The 15658-nt window shown below is 36.9% G+C and overlaps 1 protein-coding gene across 1 annotated transcript in view; it reads left to right on the top strand.

Moving 5' to 3' along the window:
* Positions 1 to 15658, top strand: part of chsy1 (chondroitin sulfate synthase 1) — a 79055-nt gene that overhangs the window by 13393 nt on the left and 50004 nt on the right. The window lies entirely within an intron of this gene.

Here is a 15658-nt window from a genome sequence, read left to right on the forward strand (position 1 = left end):
CTGTTTGTATCAACTTGATAATGGATATCTAATAGATAAAATGACACAGATATTTGGTGTATTTATTGGGTAATCAAAGGTGTAAAGCTTTAGAGTGTAATGTGTCGTCATAGAAACAAAGCAACACTATATCTTTTGTTAGCTTATGAATTGTCAGTGGTAAATCACGTTCGGTGGTCTTTTGAAACTAACATTATTAGCTTTGATATGTTCCACTTCCATTGGCACATCATCATCATTCGTTTTATTAGCACTGGATAGACTCCACATCATGATGAACTAGGGCTGGGCGATATATCTAGAGTCAAGATATATCGAGTTTTCTGTTTTGGCGATATGGAAAATTACAATATCGCCTATAACGACATATATATATATATATATATATATTATATTATTTAGAATAGAGTATCTTTATTAATACCACAGTGGGGAAATTTAATGTCATGACAGCTCAATAAAAAAGATTACAGAAGGCAACACACAGAAAACACAAAAGACACCCGAAAAATAGTACAATGAAGATTAAATGAAAGATTAAATCTGGGCTTTTGCCTTTATTTATTGGCATATGTGTTTTTACACATATACAAATTTGTCCTCTGCATGTGACCCATCCCTGAGGAGCAGTGGGCAGCCACGTTGTGGGGCCTGGGGAGCAGTTTAGGGACTTGCTCAACATCCCACAGCGATGGCCTGGGTGAGATTTGAACCGGCAACCCCAATCCCAGTATCCTTAACCACTAGGCCACCACAAAAACAGAGCATAATAATAATTAAAAAAAAAATATATAAAGAATAAAAGATACTGATATATACATATTTAAAGACATTTTCTTAATTATCAAATAATCTGTTTTAGGAGTCACTGCTTTTGCTACATTTCAGAACAGCATTAAAATCACAGTTAGCTGGATAACTGAGTGCATCCTAACACAGACCTTCCCATAAACCAGACACTACAGAACTCACTCACACATGCTGTCCCTTAGTGGAGAAAACACCTGAAGTGGAACATATTGTGCAGCTGTTTGTTAATAAATGTGCCTGTTTGACATTTTGTATCAGCAAATTTACCATGAATTCTCTTTCTGGTAAGACTTAATTTGAATTAAATATATCTTTATTTATATCATATCTCAATTTTGATAAAAATATTGAGATTTGAGTCTCTGACGATATCGCCCAGCCCTATGATGTTGATGTTGGTAGAAGCCCTACACTGTCAGAGAACGCTTATCTTAGAGTAAACATTCTCACAGTAACTTCTTCAGGCAGAGCGATGCCTGTTAACATTAGATAGAGGGGCTGTGTTATCATGTTTAAAAAAAGATAAAGCTGCAAAAAATGTTTTGGCATTCCAGTAAATTAGCTGTTGTGTGACATGAAATTGTAATTTTTCCATCAGCAACAATGTGGGATTTACTCAGGTTAACACTGGTTTCCAGTGGACTGTAGCTCTAATGTGGATTTGGCTTCTGGTTCTAACCAACATAAGACAGTGTAGTTAATATTATGGGGTGTTGGTTGAAGGGTACCATTCAACATGCTGAGTGCTAACTCTATCTACCCTCCGTTGTCGTTGTTGTTGTTTTTTATGGTTTTTCCATGGTGCTGCCCCCTCAGGTCAGCAAAAGCAGTTTGTATTGACCATAAACAGTCTATGGTGTAGAGACAGTGTGAATGTTTGTGTCATTATGATGATGATTATATAATAACTGTGGTTCTAATAGGGAATCACCTGATTTCTTTTCTATAATGATTAGAGACTGTGATTTGATTATTAATCAATTATTGATGCTTCTTTAATCGATGCATTTTTTTCTCAGTGTGACTAAATGTGTAATTAATTAAAAATATAGGGTTTTCGTTCAGACACGGGAGACGCATTTTCCTCTTACTTGCTAAAACAACAAAAAAGAGCTATATCCAATATTTTATGATATATAATACACTAAATCAGCAGCAGCAGTGCTTTTAAAATATCCTATAATGTTCTTTTTCCTTTTTACAGTATTTTGTGTAATTTCTCAATTAAATTAAGGCGTTCCGATCCGATATAGATATCGGTCAAATTCTCGGATTTTTTTTTTTCTTCAATTATTTTTTATTTATTAATTTTATTCAATAGTAGAATACTGTAGCTATTATGTTGGAGGTAAAAAATGATGTAACCAATTGGTTAATAATAAATGGTACAGTTTTTCTCATTCCTTCTGTTGTTCTCTGTTTTAGTAACATCACTTGATCAAGTCTTTTTTAACATTCCACACGACAAAATAAGTAATTATTATTTGTTTTATTAAAGAAAAGAGAAAAAAGTAAAAATAAAGTATTTATGATTCATGCTGACATTAGATCAATATTGGTATCGGCCGATATGCGAGGCTGCAATATCTGTCTCATATCGGAAATGAAAAAGTTGTATCGGGACATCCCTAATTTAAATAATTGATTATTAAAAATGTAAACGTCAATTGTAATTATGTCAGTTTAGAATGTAGTTTGACTCCAATCTAGGCCTTGTTATAAAAGATGTCACACTACAGAATTAACACACATTCTATCCCTAATGAAAGAAAAATACAAAATGAGCACATGATGATATATGTTGAAACTACTGGCTGTAAATATAATAAATGTGCCTGTTTGGCATTTTGCACCAGTGAATTTGACCCAGAACTTTCTCTCTGGCCGGATCTTATTGGGGAAAGCAATAGAGTTTTATATGGTGTATCACCATTGTGAGAAAAACAAACATACCCATCCCTAACTAAAGGTATGACCTTCTGCATACATTACACAGCTATTGTACTGTACGTGATACTCACAGTTGTTGGAACGGATGTAATGTAATTAAGTGTTGAGCAGTCGGGTCATTCTGTATCACAGTCAGTACTTTTATTCATCCATCAACTAGTGGAACTGGTTGCACTTTCATGATGGGACATGTTGGTAATTATTGCTAATAATGACAGGAAGTCATAATAACAGTTACAGTAACCTCAAAATAACAGTACACCCTAAACCTGAGTAAAATGAGGCCCTGCAGATATTTTCTAAAATGCTAAATTCATGTTTGTCGTTCCATAATATTAATATTTATGCATCAGTAGGTTTAGATTCCTGCCAAACTTCCACTATGACCAGTGTTCACATGAATCAGACGCCTTTGATGTTAATGTAAAGGACACAGTAATGTGGTGGTGCCCCAGTGAAGTGACGAGCACGTGAAAGAGGAACATTCTGTGAACGTGAAAGATTTCATTTTGTCTGGTCAGTTACACTCAGTGCATTCATGTATAAGTTCAACCTGGTTTTCTTCTAAATGGGAAATATTCACCTTAACTTCACAGGTCGATGTTTTGATAATGGTTTAAAGCTGCTTTGATTAAATACAGCTAGCCAGTATGTCGCCAGATGTCTTCAACAAACAAATAATAATTTTTGAACAATTTTTGAACTCATTTTTGCATTTTTTTTTTTTTTTTACCATTTTTGGCAACTACACCAAACTTGCCATATTTTCACCTGTTTCAATGGCTTTTTCTTGTCATATTTTTGTTCCTTTTAATGCATTTTTTGCTACATTAATTAAATTTTTGCAACTTTTTCATCAAATTTTGATGCTTTTTCTGCACATTTTTTCCACTTTTAAGACATTTTGAGCACTTATAAACCCTTTCCACCGCATTTTTACATAATGTTGTATGTGTTGACCCATTATTGTCACTTTTCATGCTTATTTTTACCAATTTAATAACATTTACAGTTTGTCATGCCCATTAATTTCCAGTTTAAACGAATTGTTTCTACTACTTGTTCCAATATTCAATATTCATTTGGCCACTCTAATGAACAACTTGTACCTAATTTCACTGTTTTTAAAAAAAAAAAAAAAAAAATCTAATTTCACCATCTTTTCCACCATTTTTGGTCACTTTTAACTCATTTTATTTTTGATTAAAACCAAGATTTACATCTTTAAGATGACTATATACTATGACACAAATAATAACACACTTCCTGTATAACAGTGGATATTATTCAGATGAATAAATAAATGTGGTTATCACAGATTCATAGAACAATGGACCATCATTTTGCTGACTTCAGACAACCTTTAATTTTGGGGTCACGGCCTGAAAAGGACGAGAACCACTGGCCTATTTTTCTCCTTATGATACGAGTTTTGTCTGTAAATCATTGTCAGACAACAGGTTAGTGTATCTGCACATTCAGATCAGACTGGTGTCACTGTAACAGTTGCATTTATTACAGTAAAGATGAGTTATTTAAATACTTCCTGGAACACAGCGAGATTGACAATGAAAAATGAATCAATAAATGACTATGTAATTTCATCTTTACTTTGGTAAATATGTTGATGCTTTTTCATTTATTTTAGATTTCCTGACCTCTGTATCGTTTCAAAAGTTTTATCTAATCAGGATAATTTTGTTATTTCAAGAGATTTGTGATTGTTACTGTAGTTGTTTTGTTGAGAACTGAAGTACAAAAAAAGTAGATGATATTTAATCCTGTTTTGTTCTATTATTTTATCAATTACATGACATTCTTTGTGTTTTCCTAAGACAGTTGTGCTTAGAAGAAATTGACAAAACCGTACACGTTGTATAATCAATGATGACTGAATGTAGTTAAACTATTCATGAAATGTTTAGCCAAAGTGATTTACTGTATAGTTCGATTAGCTCAGCGAAACGCCCGACATGGTACGTGACTGACCTTTGGGAGTTAATGTGGAGCCTTGTATCTGGAACCAAATCTCAGCATGTGAATGATCCAATCTGAGAGGTGATCCCACGGTCACGATACTCCCTAAACCTGTATTTTCATGGCCTGTCACACAGTGTGGAGTTTTTCCTTCATATTTTCAGGCTTGCTGAACCATCTGTCATTCACCAAGACGACCAGTGCACAATAACTGATGTAGATTCCAGTCATCCTAAATCCACAGCGTGTCCTGCTGTACGGTTCTTTTCCTTCTCTTTTTATCTGATCAACTTTTTCATTTTCATTTAAATAAGGAAGTGATCATATCCACGCATAAGAGCTGAGCAAAAACATCAACAGCAATAAACATCTGTGACTAACAGAGGTGTAAAGAATACTGATACATCGTACTCAAGTAGAAGTACTGCTACTTGATTGAAATTGTACTCAAGTACAAGTAAAAAGTAGCTCAATAAAATAGTGACTTTCACTTTATAATTTTGGTAATACATCTTGCCACTGTTCCCTTACATACAGTAAGCATCTCATGTATGAACTGAAAAAGGAAGAGACCAAATCTTGCACAATTGGAACTTGTTTTATTTTCCACAAAGGCATCTGTATGACATAAAAGCTTTGTCAAAATGTACAATAGTTTTTTTTAAAAATAAAACTACACCAATAAATTCAATAATAAAAAAAATCTAAGTATAGCTACATTTATGAACTCTAAAAGTCAGAAAATAACCTGTATTTATTGCAGTTCTGGTGTGGTGCATTACAGCTATGATGTGATGGATTTGATTATTGTCTAGTCATTTAATTTTTTTGTAAGTTCACAATATCTGTTGATCATTTACTCAGTAACAGTTGCGTGTAGAAATATATATAATTACTTCTTTCAAAACGTCCTTAAGTACAAGTAAAATTACTGATTTAGAAATATACTCAAAAAATTACAAGTACTATCCATTAAAGCAACTCAATTACAGTAACGTGAGTACTTGTAATCCATTACTTTTACCTCTGGTAAATAACACTCGTGGTTCATTTACACTTTTACTGTGTTGCTCCTTTAAAAACTGCCTTTCAGATGAATCCTTTCACTTATTCATGCTCTCCTACATCATAGCCCTCATATGTTCCTTCCAGAGAAAGCAGACGTTAGTTCCATTACATGTAACCTCTCTACCAGGTCAGTGTGCTTCCTACTGTGAGGAGTGGCTCTGGTTCTGAGCGTCCGTCTCGTCACAGGAAACCACAGGTTGAGCTCCAGGGCTGTCATCCCTCTCATTAAGTGCTGAAGATGTTTGTTGCCACTGTAGCCATGTCCTGCTGTAATGACTAAGAGCTGCAGTGGAAGAAGAAACGGGCTCGCAAACACAAGAGCAGGAGCTTGACAAAAAAAGTGCTGCTATATATAGAAGCACCAAAACGGTTATTTTAATTCTGTCGCCATGGTAAAAGCCTTGCTGTGTAAAAAGCTTTTCATCTGTGCACGTTTTGCGAGCAGCAGGCGACCTAGCAGAGCGTACGTCTCCGACACTGAGCTGATCAAACGTTCTCTTTTCCAGCCAAGACTAGTTCAGCTGGTCAGAGAGCCACCAGCTTTTTGCTAGTGCAGTATTCACACCAAAAGTTTCAGATCCCTTTATGATGATGACATGTTTATTGGTGTATGTGCAAATCCTTTTTGCTGAACCTTTACTACAGTGTAAAATACACAGTGTCTACATCATTGTGGAGGTACAAACTCCTCCAACAGCCAGAGGACCCCTCCTCTCCTAGGTAACTGTGACCTAAGTAGAGAATAAGGGCTTAGTCCACTGCACGCAATGTATGACCTTGTCCGTTCTGGTTGGAAGCCCAGTAACTTCACCCTGACTCGGCTTACAGCTCGTTTCTGTCTGGAGCAGCTCTGATGTGATGTAGAGGGACCAGAAACATACAAATACACTCTTTAAATTTTTGGAGAAAAGTCCATGATGAGCAAGGTTTCCCACGAACACACACATTCTGGTTTCTGGCTCAGTGCCAGTACATTACGCACGTAGCAGTGTTTCACTTCCCTCTGCAAAGGTCAATGTCGCAACCAGTGATGTTGTAAACCAACTATTTTTTTTTTTTTTCGTCTGCACTGATGTTTCCTCATCAACCTGTCGACTGATCTATAGGGATGGGCACTGGTTCTCAGTACTTTTATAGGTACAACTGACCATATTCCTTTGGTACTACTGGGTACCAGTTCACAAAAAAATCAAACGGTGCTATATTTTTGGAACCTAAAGGCATCCTTGTGACTGAAGGAGTGGATTTTCCATGCCGGACATAAACACAGCATATTTCTAATACTTTTAATCTGACAAAGCACTTGGTTAAACACAAGGTTTTCTTAAAGCTGAAGTCGTTCAAGCCTTTTCTACTCCTTCAGAGCGAGTTTTCTGGACACAGTCATTGTGGAGTGGCTCGGTTCTTACACGACAAAGTTATCACGTTGGTGGTGTTTAAAGAAGAAAAAAAGGGGAAAACTGCACAAGGAGAGAAGATAAACATTAAATGTAATTCACAGCAAAACTTCCAATTGTTAGTCTGTAATATTTCAATTTGTAAAATATTATACCTTTTTATTTATCTTTACCTAATTCTCTTTTGCTCATTTGTTTTAAACATTTTGCCCTTCATGAACCCTCACCACACAGTTTTTACAGAAGAGGAAGGAAAGGAATAGGAGTAGATAGAGATGAGTTAAAGCACTGTCGTTGTTTATTTATTTATTAGTTTATTTGACAGGGACAGTACACATTAATGCACATTTCTGTAAATGTGTCAGTATTGGCTGCAAAACTAGTTTTCAAATGTTGTCCCTGGGCAAGATGTATAATGCCAACAACAGTTATAAAACATATACAAAATTTTAAAAGTTGAGTCTACATACTTACATAACATAGCATTTGTTCATACATTGATAACATCTGAATGTTCGTTTCGTGACTTGCACAATAGAATAAAGATTTTAGTGCAAGGGCAGGTCATACAGTTCAAACAGGCGACATTATGAGGATAAATATGTACAGTTATTATTTACAAAGCAACACCGTGTTGTAGGTAAAGAGTACAGGTATTGGAAATGTACATAACAAAAAATGGTTCAATTTATTACCAATTAAGAAAATATGTGCACTTTTTTTAATAAAAAAAAAACACATAAAAGGACTTGTTTGAACTATTTTATACCTTGCAGACATAAACTATGGAGAGCCGCCATTTTGGTCAAGATATGACACATGAACGGACACTATTCAAGTCTCAGTATATCGGCCAATACTTGAAAAACCCCAAAATTGGCGTCAGCTTCTGCCCTAAAAATTCCATATCAGTCAGGCTAATTTTAAATTTTTTTTAAGTTGTTTAACTCTCATGTAGGGCTGTACAATTAATAGAATTGTAATCGTGATCATGATTTTGGTTGCCACGATTAAATTAACCAAATCTTCTGCAATATTTACGTTTAAAATACAGGCTCTGCTGCACTCTGTAAAAGTGTATTTATGTAGTATTATTTAGCCTTTGGTACATTTATCCATTTTCTGACCCACTTGTTCCTTCTTTTTCAGGGTCACGGGGGTCTGCTGGTGCTTATCTCCAGCTCTATATAGTGCGTTAGGTGGGGGTACACCCTGGACAGTTCATCGCAGTAAATTCTTGTGTTCATTTTTTCAAGTTTTTTTTAAAAATCATAATTCCATTTTAAAGCTAAACATTGCACTGTAAACTGTACACATCTTGTTTGTTTAAAAGTAGTGCAATAAAAACACAGATTTTTGCTAATTTGATAAATAATTGTGATTATAATCATGATTACAATATTGATGAAAATAATCGTGGTTATCATTTTAACCACAGATGTGACACCCAACAGCTGGATACATTTACTTTGAAGTGTCGTGTTGACCAAAGGACACTGGTGGACATATTTGGAAGGTTCTTCTAACGCTGACACAGAAAAGGCTTTCATTTTCAAAGTACCGTACTATCTGCTCTGCTGGGCGTCATTTCCTGTCGGTGTGGCCTGTGGGGGTTTCCCCACACAGCTTTGACTACTCTCATTTAGCTCTGAAAAGTGTGAGAAAGGCTGTGCTGGGGAGTGTTCCAACACGCTGAACAGGACAATGACCCTCCAGTGCTTTCTCACTCCCTCCCTCCCTCTGTCTGTGTCTTAGATTAGTCAAACGGCACATGTTTGACTGATAACACAGGAAGTCCAGAGTCAGAAATGCCTCGACATGCTCGTGTTCAGCAACCTCTTCTTCTCCCACACAATCTCTTCCCTCCTGCTTGTCTCAGTTGTTCTGGTTTCACTCTTAACTCGTCTAGAGCGTTGGCTTTGTGGTGGTCCTAATATAGTAACACTGCAAACGTTCTACTGTATTTTTACGTGGAACTTTTTGCTGCATTGTAGTTTAGGTTCAACCATCTTCACTAACTGTTAACCCTGTTAGGGGTGCAGGGGGTGGATGGAGCAAGTGTTGGATGACTCCCAGCATGAGGACCTGTGGATAGGGCACCACCAGTGTGCACAGGACAATTATAAGACGACACAGAGTTTCACTCTCATCTCACTATCGTCTCAAAGTCTGCGTCTTCCTGTTGTGCATTCAGACGCCGTGCGGTGAGCCTTGCGTATTTTCAGACATCCTGTGGCTCCAGGCCTGCCAGTTTGTTTCGTGTCTCCTTCAGCAGAGCTTTTCTTTGGCCTAAAGTTAGACCAGCAGAGTGAAGCCTGATGCGTAAATCAGTGTTTGCACTTAAAAAAACAAACACAAATTGGAGGCCGGAGTGCTTAATCGGCATGATTTGCAGCTCCGCAGTATGAAGTGTGTCCACTGTGCAGCTGTAGCATTATACGCAGCGTGGGGACATTTTTGGTTGGGGGTTCTGTCGAGGAGGCCTGGATTTTTTTCCGTGTTGTATCAGCCACTGGAACCGTAATATCCTTCTTCACCCTGGGTGGGCTGTCGTTTGACAGCAATAACTCCCCCCTGCACACCTATCTCCAGTCCATAGTGTCTGCATATCACTGGATAGCTATAAACCAGACATAGATAGGCAGCTGGCGGCCCGGGTGCCACATGTGGCCCTCTGTCTAATTTTTTGTGGTCCCCAAAGCAAATCCTCCAAAATTTGAATTCAAGAAGTTGGAAGGAATATGAAGCCCAACATAATACACAGAATAACTCCCAAAAGACACAAATCGGCAGCAAAATGCACAAAAGGGTACAAAGTGACTCAACACATAAAAGGACAACAGACAGATAAAATGACAACAAAAACACATTAAACAACAACAGTTACAGAATAGCTCGACAGACACACAAACGGACAAAACAGAAATACAAAGTGACCCCAAAAATGCACAAATCAACAACAAAAATGCAGAAAACTACAACACACACACACACACACACAAAACAGACTCCAAAAACACACAAAATGACAAAAAATTGACAAAACATCAAAAACCACATTTTCCCTGTATTACTGATTGGTCATTATTCTAAATACATGGATGTTGATCATGTGGCCCTCGGATCAGAAACAATCACATTTGTGTGGCCCCTGCTGTGATAGAGGGCTGCACAATTAATCACATTTTAATTGCGATCATGATGAAATTAACCTGATCGTCAGCAATTGACATTTAAAATGTGTACTCTGCTACATATCAAATCAGGCACGTTCTCAACCATTAGTCAGCGGCAGCTTTGAGTTGTTTGGTGGATTAATGAGAGCTAAGCTTGTTTCAAATGTGTTGCATTTCATGAAAGTACTGCAATAGTGTAATTATTCAGTTTACCCTTAGTACATTTTAAATTCTTGGGTTAGTTTCTTGTTTTTGGTACAATTTTTATTTAATTTATTTTGCACTGTACTGTTCATTTATTGTTTTTTTTTTTTTTTTAAAGTAATGCAAAATAAATGCTGTTAAGGGAACTAACATGATAAATAATCACTATTACAATATTGATCAAAATAATCGTGATCATTTTGGCCATAATCGATGCAACCCTACCTGCTATAAACCTTAATTTTGTATTGATGTGTTAATAATATTAAGATTAGGGATTAATAATCAAGTTGACATACTCTAGTTTCTGTGTGCTGGAGGGGTCTGTATTCAACCATTCAGGATGTTTGTTTATACCTGTTTAGGTGCATGTGATAGAGCACTGGTTCCCAGACTTCTCAGTCTCTACTCCCAGTTGGTGCTGCTGCAGTGATCCCATATGTGTGTTAAGTTCATATGATAATGACTGGATGTGATTGATTTGGCACAGAGTAGTTTTTCCAGGACCAATCGTTGCACAGCTGCATCCAAATTGATGCTTCCTTACTGACTCAGCTCTTTCACTGTGCGTTTCCATTTCTCTTTTTGCCAGAATGATTAGAGAGGAGCTAAGCCCAAAACCACTTTTTTCTGGTGAAGACAAATGTATTTGAGTATGAAGTAGTGTTGCTGTTTGATCATAGATTGATCAAGTCGTAAAACTTGTTGTATTTTGTTGTAAAAATGTAAGGGTAACGGCCTCTATGATGAGCCCAGGTTGGATTTGAACCTTTAACCCTCCAATTACAAGCCTGCTTCCTTAACCGTTATTCCACCACCGCCCAGATACCGAACACTATTATTATGTTTTGGGAGATTCAGAATATTTTGTGATCATCTTTTGTATGTATATTAGAGATGCACCGAAATCAAAATTTGAGGTCGAAGCCGAATAAAATATAAAAGTTTTTCACTCTTTTTTAAAATAGTGCATAAATAGCCTAGAATACATTTTTAGACATGTTTTTTAAAGAAAGTAAATGTTTATTGAATATTCTGACATTTTTTAAATATTCCAGTAGCTTTTGCCGTTCATAAAAAGCACAACAAAGTTTTTCATTTATATTAGCCTTTCAAATAAAACAAAACATGCATTCCAAAAAAAAAGCTAAAGTGCATTAAAGGGAAGGTATGATGAAAAAAATCACTTTCTAATGGTTTTGATACAGTGATATATATCCTTTAGCCTCATTCAGAGGGACAGAGTGTAAAAAGTTCTGTTTCCTCCCTTCCTTGTTATTCCACATTTAGTAAAAAGTCAGCTTTAAACGGGACAGTTGGAATTTGCCCACGTTGGCAGGTGACGTCACCTATAATGTGAGCTCCTCCCTCTGCAACGATCTAACAGCTGAAACAACACTGCTGTTTGACAATAAAGTATAATAGATATTATTTATTATAGATGTAAATGCAAACTGCACTCCTTTTTCTGCTGCCGATCGTGTTGGGAGTCACTGCTTGGAGCCACAGACCCATGTTTTACACACATGAGCTGTTAGCACTCTGTGCTAATGCTACACCAGTTTATGCAGCATCACCCAATGTAGTGTAAGGAGGAAACGATTGTGTGTTTACGGATTCGTGGCTCACAGCGCTAACAAAAGACTCGATTGTGGAATTGGACTTTTTCCAACTTTTATGCGGTGACGGATGACAGAGAGCTGTAAGCGGAACGGAGACAGTCTGCCTGTGTTGTGCGGAAAGGAGGAGCAGTTTCTGCAGCAAAGCACACACACTTTTCTGACTCCCAATTAAACAACGTGCAGTGATTTTGTCATTGTGTCGCACGCTACTATTCGGCCTTGTTTTTAACTCACTAAACCGAAGGCCGAATGTTGCTTTTTTTGCAATATTTGGCCAAATATATTCGACGGCCGAATATTCGGTGCTTCACTAATGTAAAATCTAGCTTTCTTCGCCCACTTACGGTACCCTCCCTTTTCATGCCAATAAGGTCACTAAGACGAAACTGAAAACAACTGTGCTAAAAAAACAACAAAATAAGTAGATAAATAGTATTGTAAAATGTAATGCCATGCATTAAAATCATTACTCTGGCCTCCTCCACTCATGTTAAAAAAATAAATTGTAACTAACAAAAAATGTCTCATCTACCTATAAAAGCAAGAATGTTCTGTGTGTGTGCGCGCTTGGCAAATATCTCCCCGCTGTATCTGTTCGACCTGAAACTTTGTCAATGGCTTCCAATTACCAATGTTCAAAATGTTCATTTTAATTTTAAGATGACGGCATCTTCTCGGTATTGAGCGTGCTACTTCCGGTTAAAACATTTATTTTTATACAAAAAAACTGGGTTTATTTTTATTCAAAAAATACACAAAATGATTCCAGAATCACACTAAAGACAACAGAAAGATACAAAAATACACATGTGAAAAAAACATACATTACAAACACATTTATCATGTTCATGTCCCATAGAATGAAACCAGGGAAATCACACACGCTATTTTTCTTTGCACCCGCAAATATAGCCCCTTATAACACTACAGAGAGTGTACACCTCTTTGTACATCCAACCTTCAAACGCTTACTCATTTGGCCATAACTGACAGCTCTACTTACTCGTAGAACACTACATGGTATACAAAATAAAACAAAGTTTTCTGCAGGATTTGGAACATTTTTAAAAGTTGGAACGAACAGTGTGGTAAATGATGAATTATTGGGTATGAAAACAGGTTCAACGCGACAATGACTAATGGCTGTAAACGTAAACGGTTTTTTCATGTTTGTGACTTTGAAGATTTTGCTTGCACTGTGTGAAAGATGAAGGGATGTAATGGGAACTGCTTTGGTTCCTTGTAATGTAGTAGTGTACTAACATACAGTCATAAAGTGCATTTATGACTGTATGACTATAACGAAGCAGCAGCTGGACTTTGTGTCAATGGCTTTTTTATGTGTCTCTGCTAAGACTAGATTCTTATTTTGTTTTACCACTGTATTTTATTGTTCTGCCTACGATACATGTACCGGTACATGAAGGCAAAGAGAGTTTCGATTTTACTGTAATAGCATACCAGATAAGAAAGTGTCTTGTTTTTAAAGTTGGAAGCACCTTCTAGATACTACACCGTCATAAAAGTTGCAACATTTTCTACACAATTCAAGGTTCTTTATTAATCATTCAGACGTACTGCGTGGACGATCGAAACCCAACACACAACAAATAAATATCTTAGTGATATGCTGCAATCATAGTGAGGAAGGGTGTACGTGGCCCTGTGTTATCATTCACTGTGTGATTACTGTAGTTAAGTGCTTCTCAAAGTGTGTGTCGCACCCCCCTGGTGGGAAATGTTGGAGTGCAACAAACCAATCTTCTTAAAGTCCTAGTGACATGATAAAACAAGTTCATTTTAATAGAAAATAAAAAACCCAACGATCATTTTGATATGACGTATATTGTAAAATATTTGTAGTACAAGAGAAAAATGAAAATAAAGCCCACATTTCCAAGCCTGTGCTGCGTTTCGAATGTGAAATCGGCTTCGGCTTGTTCTGTAATGTGACGTCATGGGGACTCGACTTCAGTTCCCTATTTGTGACACACAATAACTTCTCATTCAGCGCTGGAATGGGGCCGTGCCTGGTATCAGTGAATACGTCTGGTCCTCCAGAGCCTCTCTTGGTGGTAGAGTCAGAATTGAGCCGCTGGAGGCTCTTGCGTCTGTAGGCATAAATACAGAAGCAGTGTCAAAGCGAGGGTGGTCCACTGCCTTGACACTGCTTCTCCCAATGAAGCTACTCTACTCCACTCCTACTACGTTTGACTCAGGGCCCTCAGCGCTGAGCGTGACTTCCAGGGCGTCCAGGAGGGCCAATTCCAACTACACCCTGGGCACGAGGCTCCTTAATCCGTGTATCATTTGTTCATTCGTTTTTTCATTATATAACAAAAAGAACACTCATTATTTGATCTGTTTCTAAAACCAAAATGGAAAACGCCTTGTTTTTCAAATTCCAGCTTTTTTGCTTCGGTACAGAAAACAAAAAACACCTTTATTCGTTTTCTCCATTACCGATTTGGCGAGGTCCGTGACCCGGAAGGGAAGCGTTACACATTCCGAGATATCTTTAGCTCTGCAACACTTAGGAGTCTCTAAATTCTCCGAAATGTCCGTGAGAAGGTTCTGTGCCCAACACCAGCTAAAGCGAAAAGGACACATTTCGGATGCACATTTGGAAGCGGCGATCTTGTCATGCCGAACTGCTGTTAGCATAGCCGTTAGCGTCGGATGAGAATACACTTCCGGGTCACGGACTTTGGCAAATCGGTAATGGAGAAAATTAATAAAAGTGTTCGTTTTTCGTTTTCTATACGTAAGCAAAAGAGCTTGAATTTTAAAAACAAGGCATTTTCCGTTTTTTCATTTTGGTTTTGGAAACAAATATCAAATGAGTGTTTTTTTTTTTTCCCGGTTTTCATGTTCTTGTTACATAACAAAAAACGAATGAACGAATGATACACGGATTCTCCTTCCATGGCATCTTTCTCATTAAATATGTATTCAGCTGAAAAAAAGATGGTTTGGGGTTTAGTTACACTTGACTATAGTGATGATTGATAGCTCAAGTAAAAAACTAAATGACAATAAGCACAAATATTAAATGTGTTTGTGTCCATCTGTGTCACAGTTTGTCTGTCTGTTTTTTTTTATTTAGTTATCATTTTATCACCTACCTGCTCTTAAGTTTTTATATATCAAGTAGTTACCACCTTTCCTTCCACTCCCTATAACTTTTGGTATCTGTTTTGTTGTTAGTCATTGTGTCTTTTATTGTTTAAAACCTACCTGCTCTTTTATTATATCAAGTAGTTAACACCATTCCTTGCACCCCCTACAGCCTTTGATGCCTTGGTCAGTGGCCTCAGTTATAAAAGCTGCCGTTATCACCAAACAATTGTATTGAAATGAAACCAAACTTCTTGGTTTCAATTGAATACAAGTGCATATGCTGAATATTTTAGATGTATGTGATGTAATTCGAAACTCTTTTTTTTTTTTTTTT

This window comes from Gouania willdenowi, chromosome 3 (assembly GCF_900634775.1).
Source record: "Gouania willdenowi chromosome 3, fGouWil2.1, whole genome shotgun sequence".
In the NCBI taxonomy this organism is placed as follows: Eukaryota; Metazoa; Chordata; class Actinopteri; order Blenniiformes; family Gobiesocidae; genus Gouania; species Gouania willdenowi.